The sequence below is a fragment of the Mya arenaria genome, chromosome 15 (assembly GCF_026914265.1).
Source record: "Mya arenaria isolate MELC-2E11 chromosome 15, ASM2691426v1".
NCBI lineage: Eukaryota > Metazoa > Mollusca > Bivalvia > Myida > Myidae > Mya > Mya arenaria.
In genome coordinates, this window is record NC_069136.1 from 50,442,918 (window position 1) to 50,461,422 (window position 18,505).

The 18,505-nt window shown below is 33.8% G+C and overlaps 1 long non-coding RNA gene across 1 annotated transcript; it reads left to right on the forward strand.

Annotated features, from left to right (window-relative positions):
* The first annotated feature begins 534 nt into the window (after window positions 1-534).
* Window positions 535-10,826, forward strand: LOC128219973 (uncharacterized). The gene is made up of 5 exons (XR_008258693.1): window positions 535-817; window positions 1,370-1,452; window positions 4,125-4,247; window positions 5,525-5,610; window positions 9,879-10,826. It is a non-coding gene; the product is annotated as an uncharacterized LOC128219973 (long non-coding RNA).
* The last annotated feature ends 7,679 nt before the right edge of the window (window positions 10,827-18,505 follow it).

Here is an 18,505-nt window from a genome sequence, read left to right on the forward strand (position 1 = left end):
TGCACAAAATGCCCTAAAATGGGGTCGGCAATCTCGAAGATATCTCAGCATCCCTACACCTGACCAGGCTGGGACCAACTTGTCCATGTAGGGGACGCTAAACCCTTCAAGATGCACCCCTTGGGGTGTGCGGGATGATATTTGGTCACCGCAAACCAACGCGTCAAAGTATGCGCCAATTCGTAAACAAAACGCGCTCCCATATAGCTCATAAGGGGGAGCTAATCTCGAAGATATCTCTGGAACCAAAAATGATAGGAGGTTGGTTCTGGTGTTGAAATTCACGTCTCCCCATACTCTACGTAACCCCCCTTCGTAACCGTTTTCATCTATATATTTTTCTCGCGAAAATTATATAAGTAAGTACAGTTTCATTCAAGAATCACAGTTGTAAAAATCATTGTTATGAGTATGCTGTATTAATAATTTTGGGATCCCCGGCCTGGGTATACAAAATTTATTTATTGTAACGAGCTTTACCAACGCTGTAAACTGTTGACTGTTACCATGGAACTGTTTAACAGTTGTCCGCAACATATTTTGCCAAACTAGACGAACAACAACAAACACAACCACAGCAAAATACGAAGATATGTCGTGTGCAGCCCTTACTAGTGTATCGTATCGGTGGATTTCAAAGGCATCAACGAAACATTCGGTTCAACGGTCATTTTTTGCCAACCTCGACTGTTGATGCACCATGAGCACAGTTAACTACAGATCGGATAAACAACCATTCGGATATCATGATCTTGTGATAGGGTCGCGTCTTAAAATTATGCAAACAAAAAGATTGACATCTCAGTTCTATACAAACGTAAGAAATATAACCTTAGCCCTAACCCTAGCTGAATTAAAATCATTGTATTCTAAACTCAATATTTTCTCCCAACAACTGACAAGTAATTTGCATTTCCCTTTTAGGAAAGTTTTTTTGAAACTAATATGTTAACATTAAAATTTAAGTATTAAGTACAAAATTAATAATGCCATGTCAGCCGCTGTATAAAAATTTGTTGTCCAAGATATCACTGTCTGTTTCCCTGAGCCATCATACTTCATTACAACTTGAAATTTCGAAGCTTCCTGCCTGACACTTTCCTCATAATTACATTTGGAAAAAGATATTGAAAATAATTATTTAATGATTTTTTTTTATCTGAGTGGCTAAATCTGGCGTCCTATATATGTGTGTCAAGAGGGAAAACCACAATAAAGGTAGCTTGACTTTGTAACAGAAACCTTTGGTTGAATATTGCTGACTAAGAACGAAATACTATAACATTGCATTACAAGTTCCTATATGATGTGCTTGTTTAAGTCAACTTTTTTCAATCAGTTTGATAATTATGTTTGTCCTTTTTGACAGGACCATTTCCATGTATTGTTGGAGGAGGAAAGTGATGCTGCCTTTCTATTCGAATACAGATGCAGAGAACCCGATTTTCAAAAGTATTTAACGCTTATTGTGATTCTTTATGATTAATCTTCTTTTTATTTCATTCTTCTGTATATGTTGATAAGTTAGAATTGAAAATAGCATTAAGTGCCAGGTAAATAACACCCACTTGTGAATATTTTTATATTATTTTTTGCTTTCTGACATGCATGATCCTTATCACTCCTGTGATTGCTCTAGTTGTCTCCGGAGATAACACTCCTGTGAGGGCTTCCATGAAAGTGACACTCTTATTCAAAATCAATATACACATGTATAACAAACATAAATATTTACTGATAAACCTTTAACGATTTACTAAAAAAATGCATTTATGGTTACTATTTATTACTGATGACTTAGTTTGTAACCCTGTATAACCCTGTATTTATTAACAGAAAATCTCAAAAATATTAAATGCTAAAAGATTTACTGTGATCTACTATATAGTCACACAAGGTAGAAATACCATCTTTTATGCACAATTATTTCAAATTAATTATTAAATCGGTATCATCCATCATTATAAGAACGATTATTTTCAACATTTATTCATTCTTTTTGGAATATTAAAACATAATGCTTTATGCCACGAGCTGTTTTCTTCATGAATGCATGAAACACTACCAAGTTATTACACCTGTGCTTGGCATCAAATTATTTAAACAAGCCTATATAATATCTAGAATTTAATAAAACCAAGAAAGCAGTTCACCTGAGTTCAATGCTTATAGGCTTGTGAAGTTTTGACCACAGTTTTGATAATACTTGCACTGTACCAACATTCCTCATACATAATACTTACACTGTACTGACATTACTCGTACATAATTCTAACACTGTACCGACATACCACAAACATCATACTTCAACTGTACGACATTCCTGGTAAATAATACTTACACTGTACCAATATTCTTCTTACATAAAATTACAGATTTACAGATTTCTGTTTGAAAATTAATGTTTTATGGTTTGAACCGATACTAACGGTTTAAGAAAAAAACATAAAACATGATTTTTTTAACTAAAATATGCAATTCTGCGTTAATATTTTGTCAGCAGTTTTATATCACTGGTTTCAGTGGATTTTTTTTGTAAAAATTGGCTCATTCCAAGACAAGTTGTCATAAAGTTCCATCTGTGAGAGTGCAGCTTTAACATGCTTGATTAGGTACATGTACTTTTGCAAACTTGCTTGTCATTATACATTTTTACATTAGAAATTGAAATTCTGCAATGGTAAAGGCTCCTCCATTTCAAGACTGTTTTTACATGTCCATACAAAACATATCCCAGCTTGGGCATTTGAAACAAGGAGGACCAGAGGGTAGATATTCTTTGTAACATAAAATAATAAATAAACTACTGAATGGAATTTAACTATATTTCATACAATGGTAAAGCACATTGAGAGAAAGTGCAGTGTACAAGAACAATAAATATATTTCAGCTAACTACATAGTTGTGTAACTTCTGATTACTTTAACAATTTGAATCAAACAGCAAACATTGGTTAAACATGCCACATTTATGATCATATGTTCATGGAACTTGATCAGAATGTTATTCTTGATGATCTTTAGGTAGAGTTTGAAACTGGGTAATCAGAGGTCAAATACCAGGCCACTTAGGTCAAATCATAGAAAAAAATTGTGAACACTGTAGAGGTTACAATCTCCCTTTCATCACCATGAAACTATGTCAAAATGTTTGTGTTTATGAAGTCTTATAAGTCAAGTTTGAAACTAGGTCACGAAGTCAAATCATAGAAAACATTGTTAAAACATTGTTGAGGCCATATTTTCTACTTGATCTATATGAAACCTGGTTAAAATGTATTCATAACAGCAAGGTAAGGTTTGCAACTGGGTCATCCGTGATAATAAAAAAATCATCCGTGATATCAAAAAAAGACATTTGGTCACTAGGAAGGATCTAAGTGATATATTTTTTAATTCCAGCAGGTATAAATGTTTTGATTCCATACCTCATGATTATATGCAGATTTATTGAAAATATACTCTATAATTTAATAAGAAGTCCTTCCATAATGTAGTCAAAGGATGTATAGTAAGTTTTAAATGTTTCGTGCATTTACATGTAGAACAAGTGTTTAATCACACTCACTGCTAAAAAACATTCTGAATTAAATGAAACAATGTTCATGTTTATACTCCATCCATAACAAGAACAGAAAATAAAAATGTACAAAGACAAGTACGCATCCTTTCTAAGGTAGCAGACCACCAGACTGACATTTCAAATTCTCTAAAACTGTAATACCCTCAACTTTAAAAATTAACATGTAGCATTGAAAACTAGTCCTAAATTTGTTTTAATTAAGTCCCTTCTTGTTGCACTTTCCATCGCCCTGAAAAACACTTATTTCCTTCTCCTGTCACAATTGGCCTAGCCCTGAAAGCACTTATTTCACACTTGAATTTGACCAGGTGAGCAATACAGGGCCTTCAGTTTTTTGTTAGCAGTGCTGTATCACTGGTTTTCAGAAAATGTGCAAAAATTTGGTTCATTGCTAGACAAAAAGAAAAAAAAAACTTGTCAAAGTGAGAGTGCAGCTTTAAATAAGAGTATTTTTCACTCAAGCTCCTTGATGACTTAAATTTAGGCATCTCCATTTATATTTGTTCTAGGATTTAATTAATTTTTTTAAAATGTATTGCAGGCTAGAGCTACAGTTATGGCAAATTGAAATGGAAATTATGAGGCAGTGGCCTACTTGAGTTTTACAAACTCTCCACTGAAATTGAGACCAGCATGCAAGACCAAAGTCATTAAACACAACAAGGTACATTCATGTTTAGTCTTATTGTGTTTTTAGCTCTACTGGCCAAAGGCCAGAAGAGCTTATGCGATGGTAATGTGTACGTAGTGTGTGCGTCATACGTCATGCGTCATATGTGCGTATTGAAAAATAGTTCAATTTTCAAATGAAAAATTTGGCAATTGTAAACTACAATACATTCTTGAAATATGGTATGTGGTCTATTATAAAGATGCATAAGGTGAAGTAAATGTAGATTTTTCCCTTATTTGATTCTTGTTTTAATTACAGTAAAAACTTTGTGAGGTAACAATTTGTTTTTGGTTTCAAATTTAGACAAAATGTGTAGATTTTTTTTATGCCCCCGAAGGTGGGCATATTAAAATCGCACCGTCCGTCCGTCCGTCCGTCCGTCCGGCTCTGTAACTTTCCCTTGTATGGACAGATTTTAAAATAACTTGCCACATGTGTTCCACATACCAAGACGACGTGTCGCGTGCAAGACCCGTGTCCCTGCCTCGAAGGTCAAGGTCACACATAGTGTTTATTCACAATGGAGTGCTGCATATATGGACATAGAGTATAGGTTGTCGTGTCCGGGCTGTAACTTTCCCTTGTATGGACAGATTTTAAAATAACTTGCCACATGTATTCCACATACCAAGATGACGTGTCGCGTACAAGACCCGTGTCCCTACCTCAAAGGTCAAGGTCACACTTAGTGTTTATTCACAATGGAGTGCTGCATACAAGGACCTAGGGTATAGGTTGTTGTGTCCGGGCTGTAACTTTCTCTTGTATGGACAGATTTTAAAATAACTTGCTACATGTGTTCCACATACGAAGACGACGTGTCGTGTGCAAGACCCATGTCCCTACCTCTAAGGCGAAAGATACACTTAGTGTTTATTCACAAGGAAATTCTGAATATATACATGACTACACACAGGTATTAATTACTGATTATAAAATTCAGAAAAAACATTTGATTTTTGCTAGGTTCTTGTCATAAGACACTTGTATAGATCACCCATATTGTTAGAAATGTTTGCAATGTTTGGATTTAAGGTCAAAATATGTTTTTATTTCTATTTCCTGATACTTTCCCAAAGTTATTTTTGTGTAATTTGAAGTACTTTCATGTAAAATAGGTGACAATCATGAAAACTGGGTTTGAATTTTTCAACCCCTATGTCACACTTTTGCCTCATTATTTTGAAAAACACCCTTATTCTGCATAAAACCTTTTTTAATTAACTACCCGGCATACAGTTACCTAGATTTACACCCTCCTCTTGCAGATACTGCTGTTGGTGTACATGTACTTCAGATGCATCAGTCCGGTTTATCAGCTGTGTGAAATCAACATCTCCACAGCAGCAGCTGGGTAAGCTTTTGCATATTCATTTGGGCTGAAAAATGGTTCCCAATCAATAATTGAATAACGCTTGTGCCCAGGAACTTCATACTAAGCAAACTTTGTTTACATTTTCCAAGATTAATCAACAACACTTTTTTCTCTTCACCATTTGATATGGGTGAATAAACGAAACTTCACTGTTGGTTCGTTTCCAGTCCAAAATTACAAATTTCATGTCCATCATTTATTTTTTCTCAGCTACGACCACACAATAGGGGAGACAAGCGCTTTTTCAAAAAAGCAATCTGTAGTTGATACCGATTTTCTTAATAATTGATTTTTAAATAAAGATATGCGCATGTAGATCAATACTAGTCTGACAGGATTTGGTATTAACTGGTCACCATGTCATATCTAGCTAATTGGGGTGTGAATGGCTTGAAAACAGTCGGCTTAATAAAGATTTTTCAAAAACTTAAGTTGATTGCTTTAATTGCAATTACTCATTAATTTAGATTTGTCATTAAATAGCCAGCAATATGTATTCTTTCAAACTCAACACATAAAAGTTTGAATTCAAAATGGACATAGAACAGAACATACCAAATCAGCCTTAAAGTTTTAAATTACCAAAGATAACTTTTGTCATTAAACAAACTGAACACATGGCATTCAACTCGCAATGTTTCCAAAGACACTCATGGCTTCACTACGAAGAGTTAAACATTGCGCTAATTTGTTATTTAATATACATAGTAAAACTATGCAAATATATGTAAATGTTACTGAACGATGATAATAGTTTTATATCTTCTATTTCATATCAACTATTTTACCAGAAAAGATTTAGAGAAAAACCATGAAAATAAACCTGAACTCACTGAAAATTGAGTCTTTCAATGTTTAAGATTACAAGAAAAAAATCTTGATGGTAGGGGACACCCTTCCCGAGCCCACCCTTTCTGCATCCCCAAAGTCAATTTCCTTCTTACGCGCCTGCATTGTCTTAATACTTCACACAATTGTTTACAGCCATCACACAATTAGGTTATATATTTGTAACCAAATTGTAACCTGGTTAAAATGGTGTACGCTGTTGTTCTGGCGGGAAGGCACCTGTGGTAATAAGAATCATTCTTACAAATTGTGACTGAACATGGTTAAGATACATGTTGGAAGAGTTTATGAAGACTTTTCATGGCATTCTGTTTCTGGCCCCTGACTCATGGTCAATGTCACTTTAACTACTAATAGAAAAATGGTTAGAGCGAAGAGTAAGGGCTGACATTTTGTGAACAATTTTGGTTATATACTAATGGCCAAAAGTCATGTCCGGTCTACTAAAACTACAATATCTGTTTAGTTTTATATCGCACACTCATAAATTTGGTACCGATAGACAGAGGACATTAATATGCATTCAATGAAAATTGAATTTTGGAAATCGAGCCAGTACTGCCGAGCCAGTACTGCCGGTACAGTAATGTGATGAAAATTGGCATTGAGGATTTGCAAGGCACAAATGATTGCATTGAGTGTGTCTTAAATAAAACGGCGTTTTTAGTAGTGTGTATGACCCCCATTAATCCGAATGAGTTCAGTGCACCTTTTACGCATTGACGCTACAAGTCTGTGCAGGAATCCAGCCGGAAGTAGGCCCCATTCCTGAGCAATGGCGTCACGTAATTGATGGACGTTGTACACGTTCCGTGCCCTAATCTTCCGTTTCATGTAGTCCCAAACGTTTTCGATTGGGTTCATATCCGGCGATAACGCCGGCCATGGCAACGTTTGGACATTTTAGCCGCCAGGAAGTTTTGAGTCAGCCTTACAACATTGGGCCGGGCGTTGTCGTGCTGTAGGACAGTACCTGGATGGGCAGTAAGGAATGGGAGAACAATCGGCTGCAACACTTGGACTACGTAAAGTTGTGCAGTGAAGCCATTAAAGCGTCCTCGGCCATATTCGAGGAATACAAGTTGGGTTTTATGATGGTTAGTAAACCCTGCCAAAACCATGACGCTCGGCCCACCCCGGCGGTCATTCTCAATTACACAGGCGTCCGTAAACCTCTCACCAGAGCGTCGATAGACATGTTGACATCGGTCATTTGAATCAACGTTAAATTTAGACTCATCTGTAAACAAAACGGTTTGTCATTGATTCAAGCGCCATCTCCGATGACGTAACGCCCATATTACCCATAGACGCCTGTGATTGGGAGTTTATCTTGCTCCACGATATGGCCGTCGGCAACGTAACTCGACTGCCTTAAGACGTTGCCATACCGTTCTGGCACTTATGTGAGGTGGATTACGAGCAGGTGTGTTTCGCGCCGTGTCATTTGGAGCGGCAAAACGATGGCCGTCCGGAACGTGGGATATCTGCCACGGTGATGTGCCTTGCGAGTTCTGTACGTTATCGACGAATGGTTTTCTCATTAACCCCGAAATTACGGCCTACATGTGCGGCAGTTGCACCAGCCTCAAGTTGGCCTATTGCGCGCGCACGCCTCTCATTTGAAAGCTTCATCTTATAATCAAAATCAATATTTTCTTCAAATATTCTGATGTCTTCCGATCTGGATATCATACGACAAGAGGATAAGGTAAATCATTTTATCCAATTGGTCACAATACTGTATACATGAGGGAGCATGTGAAAAACGTCGCCGGTAGTGTATCTCAATTGTTAGAGCGCGGACGACTATCAAAATTCAGAAACCGGTTTAAAATACACGCGGTATAAAGTAGACAAAATTTCAAGGTCGTAACTTCACGCGTTTAAAAGATATTATGGAAACCCATACCGGACAAGACTTTTGACCATAAGTATAGTTTTTTAGACCTTTCATGGGTTTGGGTTTTGGGCCCCTTAAGGGTCAATGTCACTTTTATTAAAAATAGATACCATTAACCATTGTGTATAGGTTGCTATTGATTGTAGAATGCAGGAAAGAAATTCAAGAAAAAATAAGAAAAAAACTTAATTTAATCTTGTCCCTATTCTTTCTTGAAAAAGCGCATATATACCCAATTTTTGTATAAGTAGCTAGAGAAATAATGGAAAGGTTTAACTTAATGCATTGTTTGAAATTAACTAAATCTTGAATTAAATAAGAAGCCATCTCAGTATTTTGGTAGGAATTAGTTTGATGCAGTAGGTCTCCAGTGCTGAAAGAGGGGTTCTATGATGACAATGAGTGGTGCATGTTGACAAGTCAGAGACACCAATTTTAGGTTCATCTCCTCATCATGTAGCTGTATCCCTTTTAAAGCACTGGTTTCTAAACAAAGATAAATACATGTATATCGTAATCGATGAATAGGATTAAAAGTCATATACTTGCATTCAAAAGGGTAAAAAAAAAATGCATCTAAAAGGTAAATAAAGAGCCCTACTACCTCTACTTTTTGCTCTAAATATCCCCATGAAATGCTTCATTTCACATTCAAATTTCAACTCTCTGACAGGAATAATAATGAAATGGTCAGTTTATAAACAAGATAAAAAGATAATAGACAAACAATCAGAGATTTCCCTATAGACATTATAAGATAGACCTGTATGAAACACATGATAATAAGATGGAGAAATATTACTCAGCCTAAAGCATTTTATGGTTCATACCTACCACCAAGATAATATTAAGCAAAAGTTAAACAGTTCGTTATAGAAAATGTCGGAAAGGAGTGAATAAAAATCAGAAAAATAATTATTTGATAAAAAAATAATGGAAAGAATAATTACTCAAATGTTCATTTGCAGTCACAAAGTGACAAATCCCTTGAATTATTTCTTAAAAAAACTGTTTGTTCTCATTTAGGTAGCATTTGATGATGTGTTACATTGTAATGATGTATGTAGTGACAAGTGCTTGCATGACTTAAAGCTGCACTCTCACAGATTGAACGTTTTGACAACTTTTTGTATTTTTGTGTTGGATGAACCATTTTTTGCCAAAATCCATGAAGACCAGTTATATAAAACTGCTGACAAAAAACCAGATCGCAAATTATATATATAAGTTTGAAAACTGATGTTTTATGCATTTTTCTTAAACTGTTAGTAACTGTTTAAGCAATATTAAAAACATAAATTTTCGAATGGAAATATCAAAATCTCCAATCGTTTTTTTTGTCGGTAATCTTATATCATTGGTTTGCCGATATTTAGGCAAAAAATTACTCTTTCCATTACAAAATATCAAAAAGTCGTTAAATTGTCAATCTGTGAGAGTGCAGCTTTAAATCATGTGTGTAGACAGTGATGTGGTTTATACCGATATTTTACAGGACCTCATTCTTTGCTGGATGGATACAGAGATGACCCCAGAGATGTAGCCATCACTGTGACATGGACATTATAGATAGTGACCTTAAACTAATCATAAAAAAATGTTGAAAAATTATGGTTTTCTAATATTAAGTTGAGATTAACATTATTTTTAGAATTTGTGAACAATTAGTGTTAAAGCTGAACTATAGATTGAGAATACATAATGAAGAGGTACGGTAAATTCACTGAGGAGTTATTTAACATATAACAATGAAGGTCGACTTCCTAATGGTCTGTCACCAATTATCAGATATGTCACATATGCTGCACGCTTCATTTGCTTCAGAGACTGAATAGATTTTCATACTGGGTATTTAAGTGTTTTGCTTATTTCGATTTTAAAAAATATTTTGAAATTAATCGCCAAAAAAATTGAAAGATTGTCACCACTTTTGCAAATTTGCCAAGGGCAATTGCCAATGGAAACAAAATTGAATTATATAAAAAACAAATATTTGGCACAAATGTGTCCGTAATTTCTTGCATGCATGTAGGAACTGCTTGATGAATATATGACCAATTAATGACTTTATGAACTCTGCATGATGTTTACATCAGATAGTTACTTTCTATATCTGTAATGACATTAAGATATATGAGCATTAACTCTAAGGCATTGCATGTAGTAAGTGGTGATATATTTATGTGCATTTGAGATGAGTCTGCCTTGCCAAAATCTGCGTGTTCACCTCCCAGTTCAACAGTGACAATAAAATGTGCCAAATCAAGTTCACAGTTAATATTTAGAAATACTTTTTTGTTTAGGAAGGTATAGAGTATTTGTGGCGGGATGACCATAGGTGGCAGTATTAGTCAGGGATGGTCAACCCTCAACATACACTTTAGTGAAACATAAAGGTAAATCAATGCAGTAACTATATATATATATATATATAAATATTACATCTTAAGGGGCCCTTTATCTTTTCCATTCAAGCTATGTTGGACTGATTAAACCTTTGCCAACAATATGCAGGGCTAGTTTTCACTATATAACTATAAATCAACTTGAATCTACTCCCCACTAACAACAGGCCAGATTGTTTAACAGAAATGTTCCTAAGATGGCCTTTTATAAAACTCCTTTTTTACTTGGCCTTTCAAAGAAGTGCTTAGGGGACAAGTGGTTTAAACATACAAAAATGTTCTATTTTAAGTCTTCCAGATGTACTGGAAACCAACCATGGATACTGGTAGAGCCAAAACCACAAGCACAATATGTCTGTGTCCTTTCAAACGTAACGACTTTCAACATATGTTTGTGTCCTTTCCGATGTAACCACAGTCACGATAATATGTCAATCAAAGGATATTTCAATTATCCGCATTCTTCTGGCACATTTTTCTCTCTTCTTCTTATGCTGAAAACTGCATGGACAAGCCCAGTACCACACCGCAAGTCTGCCTCTAAATCCTTATACTTTAATCGGTTACCTTTGGTTTATCTGTAAATTGTTTATTGTGGCATTTGGGTTAAAGGTGAGTCTGCATTAATAAATTTGTGTGTACATTAATGTTTGCAGTATTTTTTTCATTTCCTCTGTCTTAGAAATGAGAAATATTTTTTTGAAACCATAGTCCAACACATGGTTGAGATGAGAGTTCAAACAATTAAAATAACAAAAGATCACAAGCAAGTAGGTAGTGACTACCTTCATTCAAGGAAGGACCTTCAAGTATATAATAACCTAATTCAAGAACGTACAAGTATCCAAAAAAATTATTTAAAAACTGACGTACAATAAGCCAAGAACTTCAGTAATAGTAAGGCCTCTAAGAAACGAAGAATTGCATTTAAGAAAGGACCCATAAGAAGTAGTCAAGAACATCATTCAAAAAACGGACCTACAAGTAGTCAAGAACTTCATTCAAGAACGGACCTACAAGTAGTCAAGAACTTCATTCAAGAACGGACCTACAAGTAGTCAAGAACTTCATTCAAGAACGGACCTACAAGTAGTCAAGAACTTTATTCAAGAACGGACCTACAAGTAGTCAAGAACTTCATTCAAGAACTGACCTACAAGTAGTCAAGAACTTCATTCAAGAACGGACCTACAAGTAGTCAAGAACTTTATTCAAGAACGGACCTACAAGTAGTCAAGAACTTTATTCAAGAACGGACCTACAAGTAGTCAAGAACTTCATTCAAGAACGGACCTACAAGTAGTCAAGAACTTTATTCAAGAATGGACCTATATGTACAAGAACTTAGAAGCCAAGAACTTCATTCAAGAAAGGCCTACAAGAAACCAATAATTACATTCAAGAAAGAACCCATAACAAGTAGTCAAGAACTTCATTCAAGAAAGGACCTTCAAGAAGCTAAGAAGTTCATTCAAAAAAGGACCCAAAACAAGTAGTCTAGAACTTTATTCAAGAAAGGATCTACAAGCAGTCAAGAACTTCACAATCAAATGACGTAATAAATGTATTGTTTTTTTTCACATTCTTTTTTTTCATGGACATTTTTGTTTATTCAAACAGTAAGTACAACAACATTCATTAACATGCAAAGTAACATTCTACTATTCTTTGTATTGTTAGAACTACTTGGCCTTTTTTGTTTGGAGCCATGATATATGTTTTTCAAGATTTTGTTGCTATTCACAGTCGAAACATGTTAAGCGTTTAGGTATATTAATAATTCTTATTATATATGGCTTTGTAATATTTGGTTTACATTTTTGGCTGTGTTAATAAAGAGTTTTACATGACTTAAATAACTCTTTTTGAAATAAAACCATATTGACTTAGTCAAATTGAGCGCATGCAGATTCAATTACACATTACATGATGAAGAAAAAAATAGAGATACAGGTACATAGCAATGTCACATCTTTGTTTCCTTACCTTTTTGATGAAAGGGACAATTTAAGCTCTACAGAACTGTGTAAATAGTGACAAATGGCCTAAAATAAGGCTATCTATATGCATTGAGTGATTTTGAAGACCAAAGTATTGTCTGGATCTGTTGAATGGCAACCATTCCATATTCATTGAACGATATTAGGGGTGTTTAATTAGGAAGTGTTTTTTTTCATTTCATTTTTTATGAAAGTCATTTTTAATGCAGTTATTGACTTTTAAATCCACTTTTGATGTATATTTATGGTAGCCATAGTAAAATTATGCTTTAAGTGACTTTGATGACTGATATTGTTTTGTTTGTTTAGTTTGCTCTTTTAATCATAGCCATTTGTAATATATTAAATAACTTAGTTCATTTGTTTTTGGCTCCGTCTTGGAAGCCATACTTTATTTATCACATATGAACATGGTACTTTTATGAAGTCTGTTAAAATGATTGTTTTGGTAGTTTTGGCTCATTTTTGATAGACATGGTACATGCAAGTTCTTTTATTTTTCATTTACTGTGAGGAAGTTTTGGATTTTTAGCTCACCACGAAGTGCTCAAGGTGAGCTATTGTGATCGCCCTGTGTCCATCGTCGTCCGTCGTCGTCTTCCGTCGTCAACAATTTGACTGTTAACACTTTAGAGGTCACAATTTGGGCACTATCTTAATGAAACTTGGTCAGAATGTTACCCTCAATAAAATCTTGGATGAGTTCTATATTGGATCATCTGGGGTTAAAAACTAGGTCACCAGGTCAAATTAAAGGAAAAGCTTGTTAGGTCACATTTATAAAGGTTTCTTCATGAAACTTGGTCAGAATGTTTATATTGATTAGCTCTAAGTCAAGTTTAAAACTGGGTCATGTGCTGTCAAAAACTAGGTCATAAGGTCAAATCATAAGAAAAGCTTGTTAGCACTCTAGAGGTCACATTTATGACTGTATCATCGGGAATCTTGGTCAGAATGTTTATATTAATCACCTCTAGGCCAAGTTCGAATCTGGGTCATGTGCAGTCAAAAACTAGGTCACCAGGTCAAATTTAAGAAAAAGCTTAACACTCTAGAGGTGACATTTTTAACTGTATCTTTATGAAAGTTGGTCAGAAGGTTTATATTAGTAATCTCTAAGTCAAGTTTAAATCTAGGTCAATTGTGGTCAAAAACTTTCATTTGGTCAAATCATAGGAAACGCTTGTTAGCACTCTAGAGGTCACATTTATGACTGTATGTCCATGAAACTTAGACAGAAAGTTTATATTGATTAGCTCTAGGCCAAGTTTGAATCTGGGTCATGTGCGGTCAAAAACTAGGTCACTAGGTCAAAATATAGGAAGTATTTTAACAATCTAGAGGCCACATTTATGACCATATGTTCAGGGAACATGGTCAGAATGTTATTGTTTATGATCTTTATTGGATCAGGTGAGCGATCCAGGGCTTTCAGGGCCCTCTTGTTTGTTGTTACCATGAATGTATGAGGTAACATTTATAAACTGTGTTGTTTGTTTGTGTTTTTTGGTGTTAGTCATGGTAAATGTATTATGCTTTGATGAGTAGTATTTTTTGCTCAACTCTGTAGTCATGCGGTATGCATTACATAATATTAAATTTCGTTTGTTTTTTATTTTTAAATTTGTGTCTGTATTGTAGCCACAGTACATGCATTGAGTGACTTAAATGATGTTGTCTTAACTGAGTTTTATCGCTCATATTATAGCAAAATTTATTTTGGAATATATGTTTTATTATTGTTTTGTTTTTAGCTATTTTTATGGTAGCCAAGGTTAATGTATTACATGATTGTGAACAAGTGTCTTAAGTTTTTGATTTGTTCTTAGTTCTGTTTTGGTAGCCTCAGTTTCTTTATATCATGATTTTTGAGTGTGGTGTACTGGCTTTATTTATGTTTAGCTCATTTGGGATAGCCACAGTAAATGCACCAAGCTTATGTTGTTAATGTAATGTCAGTTAGTTTTGCTCTTCTAAATGGCACAATGGTTTATATAAGTTAGTGTCAAATATTGTCTTGTATTGCCAGATTTTTGTGTTAAAAAGACAATTGGAATATTTGTGTTAGTGTTGTTGGTCTGTTTTTGCCTTTTTTCTGGCCATAGTTTCTGTATCAAGTAGCCATGTATCAAGTGATATTGAGTGTTTTGGCTCATTTTGGCAGCCATAGTCTATGTACTATTAACTTAAATTAAGGAAGTATATTGTTAGTTTGTGTTTGTTTTTTACAGTGACATTGATGAACTGCATTCTATTATCAGCTTTGTTTATGTGGTTTATTTATTGCATATTGTAAATTTAAAGAGCACGATTGAAGTATACATTTATGAAGTCTGCTGTATTGTAAGTTTGTTTGTACTGTATGTGAAGCCATGCTGTATGTATAAATTATGTTTTATTGTAAGTTATATTTACTGTTTGTAAAGCTATGTGTATTTATGAAGTCAATCGTATTGTAAGTTTGTTTTTACTGTTTGTAAAGTCATGTATATCAATGACGTATGTTGTATTGTATGTTTTTTTTCTGTTTGTAAAGCAATGCTATATGTATGAAGTATGTTGTATTTAAAGTTTGTTTTTACTGTTTGTAAAGCCATGTATATTTATGAAGTCAATTGTATTGTAAATTTGTTTTTACTGTTTGGGAAGCCATGCTGTATGTATGAAGTATGTTGTATTGTAAGTTTGTTTTAAACTATATGTAAAACCATGCAGTATGTTTGAAGTCTGTTGTACTGTAAGTTTGTTTTCACTCTTTGTAAAGTCATACTTTATGTATTAAGTCTTTTGTATTGTAAGGTTGTTTTTACTGTTTATAGAGTCATGCTGTATATATTTAGTCTGTTGTATTTTAAGTTTGTTTTTTAATCTTTGTAAAGCCATGTTGTATGTTTGAAGTCTGTTGTATTGTATGTTTGTTTTTTTACTTTTGTAAAGCCATGCTGTATGTATTAAGTCTGTTGTATTGTAAGTTTGTTTTTACCCTTTGTAAAGCCATGCTGTATGTATTAAGTCTTTTGTATTGTAAGGTTGTTTTTACTGTTTATAGAGTCATGCTGTATGTATGAAGTCTGTTGTAATGTAAGTTTGTTTTTACTCTTTTTAAAGTCATGCTGTATGTATGAAGTCTGTTGTATAACTTGTATTTTAAGTTTGTTTTTACTGTTTATAACCCATGCTGTATGTATGAAGCCTGTTGTATTGTTAGTTTGTTTTACAGTGTGTGTAGCGATGCTGTATGTATGAAGTCTTTTGTATTGTAAGTTTGTATTTTTCTGTTTATAGTGTCATGCTGTATTTATGATGTATGTTGTATTTTAAGTTTGTTTTTACTCATTGTAAAGCCATGCTATATTAATTTTATGAAGTCGATTGTATTGTAAGTTTGTTTTTACTGTCTGTTAAGACATGCTGTATGTTTGAAGTCGGTTGTATTGTAAGTTTGTTTTTACTCTTTGTAAAGCCATGCTGTATGTATAAAGTCTGTTGAATTGTAAGTTTGTTTTTACCCTTTGTAAAGCCATGCTGTATGTATGAAGTCTTTTGTATTGTAAGGTTGTTTTTACTGTTTATAGAGTCATGCTGTATATATTTAGTCTGTTGTACTTTAAGTTTGTTTTTTAATCTTTGTAAAGCCATGCTGTATGTTTGAAGTCTGTTGTATTGTATGTTTGTTTTTACTCTTTGTAGTGTTTATTTAGTTTATTTTTACTCCTTTTAAAGCCATGCTGTGTGTATTTAGTATGTTGTATTGTTGGTTTGTTTTTACTGTTTATAAAGTCATGCTGTATGTATTAAGTCTATTGTATTGTTAGTTTGTTTGTACTCTTTGTAAGGTCATGCTGTATGTATGATGTATGTTGTATTGTAAGTTTGTTTTTCTCTATTTGTAGAGCCATGCTGTATGAAGTTTGTGGTATTGTAAGTTTGCTTTTGTACTATGGATGAGACTTTAATAAATAGATAAATAAATAATCATTGTAGCCATGCAATATATATGTATAAATTCTGGCATATTGTTTTTTGTTTGGCCTTTTATGGTAGCCATCCTATATGTATACAGTCTTGTGTATTGTTAGTTTAGTTTTATAAACTATGTATTTTAGCCTTGCTATGCAAGTAAAGTCTGGTGTAGTGCAAGTTTGACTATTGTCATTTTATGGCAGCCATGCTCTTTGTATAAAGTATATTGTATTATTAGACTGTTATTGTTTTATTTATTAAATATGTTGTATTGTTTGTTTAGGTTTTTATTAAAGCCCTGCAATATGTATTCAGTCTGGTGTAATGTTAGATTGTTTTCGGCTCTTTATTATAGCCTTCCTCTGTGTATGGAATCTGTTGTATTGGTAGATTTTGTTTGGCTTTTTATGGTTGCCATGTTATATGTATGGCGTCTAGTGTATTGTTAGTGTTTATTTTATCTCTTTAGTATAGCCTTGCTTATGTATGAAGTCTAGTGTTATTTATTTCTAGCTTGTTTGTGGCCCTTTACGGTAGACATGCTTTATTATTGAATCTGTTAGTTTATTTTTGTTGTTTTTTTTTGTTTTTTTATACTTTTGTTATTACAGCCATTCTCTATGTTTGAAAGCCTGTGTATTGTAAGTTTGATTTTTATGGCTATATGAATGAAGTCTGCAGTACTGTTAGCTTGTTTTGTCATTGTAGCCATGCTATACATATGAAGTTATGTATTGTTATCTTTTTATCTTTATGGTAGCCATGCTACATTCGTTTTTATTTTGTTTGTATTTTATGAAAGCCATTATCTGTGTATGAAGTTTGGTGTATTGTTAGTTTGTTTTAGGGTCTTCATGGTAGCCATGTTACATCTATTGAATCTGTTGTGTTGCTATTTTTGTGATAGCCATCCTCTATGTATGAATCGTGTTGTATTGTTGTTGTTTTTTCTTCTTTTTATTTTAGCCATGCTGTAAGTATGAAGTATGCTGTGTTGTAAGTATGTTTTGGCTCTTTATTTTAGCCATGCTATTTGAATGAAGTCTGGATAATTGCTAGTTATTTTGTCGTTTTATGATAGCAATTCTATGTGTAAAAAGTCTGGTGTATTATTAGTTTGTTTTGGGGGTTATTAGTAGCAATTCCGTATGTATTTTCTATTGTTCAGTTTGTATAAAACAATTATATATGAAGACTCGTGTATTTTTAGTGTTTGTTTTCTTTATGGTAGCCACGCAAAAAGTATGAAATCTGGTGTATAGTTAGTTAATTGTTGTCACTGTATTAAATCCATGCTACATGCATAAAGTCTGTTGTATGTTAGTCTGGGTATGACACTGTAATGTTAATTTTCATCATCAAATAGAAGTATTTCTATATGTATGATATCGTGTGGGTTTTTAGATTGTTTTTCCCTTTTGATGGCCACCATTTTACATGTGTGACGTCTATTGTTTTGGTACTTTTATTATGGCTTTTTATGGTAGCCTTCCTATATGTTTAAAGCATATAGTAATATTAGTTTGTTTTTGGCTCTTTATGGTACCCATGATGTGTATGAAGTATATAGAACTAGTAACCTATGTTTAGTGTTGTTTTCGAGAAGTGTTACCATTCTTTTTGTACGAAATCTGGTATTATAAGTCTGTTTTAAATGATAGCCATGCTTTTGTATATAGTTTGTTTAAACATGATAGCCATGCTTTATTATATAGTTTGTTTAAGTGTTTGTTTTCTTTTGGCTCTGTATTGTT